Source organism: Agrilus planipennis, unplaced genomic scaffold (assembly GCF_000699045.2).
Source record: "Agrilus planipennis isolate EAB-ADULT unplaced genomic scaffold, Apla_2.0 scaffold189, whole genome shotgun sequence".
Lineage (NCBI taxonomy): Eukaryota > Metazoa > Arthropoda > Insecta > Coleoptera > Buprestidae > Agrilus > Agrilus planipennis.
The window spans coordinates 256,865-258,785 of record NW_020439010.1 but is presented as its reverse complement, the minus strand read 5'-3'; the positions used below and the strand labels follow the sequence as shown (position 1 = coordinate 258,785).

Below are 1,921 nucleotides of genomic sequence, written 5' to 3'. Positions count from 1 at the left end.
AATATTTTGTTTGTTAATTATTTATCTGAATAATTTGTTTAAACAATTAATTTATTTGCACTAATTAGAACCACATTATAGAAAAATAAATTTTATTTATATGGATATAAGTACGTAAACATTAAAATGGAAATGATCATAAAAAATTAGGAATATTAAAGAAAATATGTTCATATTTTTAGGTTTTTATAATTCTAACAAAATTAAAATAACCTTTTATTATTAATAAAATTATTATGTGCGTTACTAAGTTGTTGAAACCCATATAAAAAACAGTATAGAAATATCGAGGTACCTATTTTGGTAACCATTAGGTACTTGTACCATTTGAGTTTTGAATTAAATGTGTGGATTTTTATGGATTGCTTAATTTGTAGGTATTGATAAAAAAATCTGCTATATGTGTGCTACTTAAAATGTTGAAGTTTCTAAAGCTTTAAGAACTCTAAATTTATTATAAATATTTTTTGTGACTTCATGTGATTAGTCGTTAAAGAGACGTTGGCAGATCACATCATATTCAACCTTAGTATCTAGCCATTACAATTTGTATTGGATTTGTGATAAGTAGTGAAAGAATATTGTAAAGCCTGTAGATCTCGAGAAATCAGCTAGCAGATCACATAAAATTTGTTTTAGCCCATCTCAGGCTCTAATAATAATTTTTATTACGTTTTGTGTGTAATTTGTAATGAAAGAATTCATTTTGTGGAGGTTGTAGATCTCGAGAAATCCGATGGACTTCTAGCGTGATATTTTACCAGTAAATCATACGAATACGTTTAGGTCTACCTCTGGATCTAATTTACATCATATTTTAATTATATCAAATTAGTTATTTTATAGTGCATTAATTAATTTTGTTGAGGCTGTAGATCCCAAGAAACCCGATGGTCTGCTAGCGTAATATCTTGCTAAAAGATCACGCATTGTACATTGTTTCAAGCCTAGCTCGAACTCTAATTTGCATCGTATTTTATAGCAAATTAATGAATTTTTAATAAAATAATTTTGTATAACATACAGATCTCTAGAAATTGGATGATTTATTAGCTTCATGTCATCCTAGCAAATAACATATTTTAGAGGCTCTATTTGCATCATATTTTATAGCAGATAAGTGAATTTGTACAGAATAATTTAATTTTGTAGAGGTTGGAAATGTCGAAAAATCCGATGGTTTGCTAACGTGATATCTTACTTACTCTTAGTTGATCACATATATTTATTGAAGTCTCCCCCAGGGTCTGATTAGTATCATATGTTATAGCAAATAAATGAATTTTTAGTGAAATAATTAAATTTGTAGATCATTTTGTGCTCGGTACTTTGGATTTAGTAACTATTAATGCGAAACCGCGCCTTCATACTGATGACCAGATCATAGAAAACATATCAGCCCCTAAGCGGCTTTTTTATGCTTTTGACAAAAGTATTAGCGGTTTTTAACAGACGTGATCTCATTTGTTATCTTTTTTAGTTAAATGTTTAATTATTTTTTTATAAATGAAAGATCCTATAAGTTTGTTTGGTTTTTTGCAATTTATGTTTGTTTTTTTGCAACGTATATGCAATTAATAATAATTTACATTGTTTCAAATAGAAGCTCCAAGAAGTTTGTTTTTTTTATAGAAAAAGAAATTATTACGTGGTTTTTGTTTATGTAGATACTAACGAATTTTGTTTTCTATGTTTAATAATTCAAGTTACATTAAGAAGACTGTATGAAGATATAAAAGTCTTTGATAGTTATAAACTATCACGAAAAAAAAATATAAATGTCTCTACCCTGTATAGAGTATCTCCCCTGGTCTCTTAAAAAACATGTAAAAATGAATTAATTGACTGGCCATCTTAAAGTAGTATACAAAATACTTGATTACATAGTAGGACTTCGGAAAAAAACATGGTCATTGCTTGG

General features: G+C 27.5%; 1 protein-coding gene across 1 annotated transcript in view; it reads left to right on the top strand.

Annotated features, from left to right (window-relative positions):
• Nucleotides 1–1,921, top strand: part of LOC108738025 (proton-coupled amino acid transporter-like protein pathetic) — a 25,880-nt gene that overhangs the window by 374 nt on the left and 23,585 nt on the right. The gene's annotated exons all lie outside the window — the stretch shown is intronic.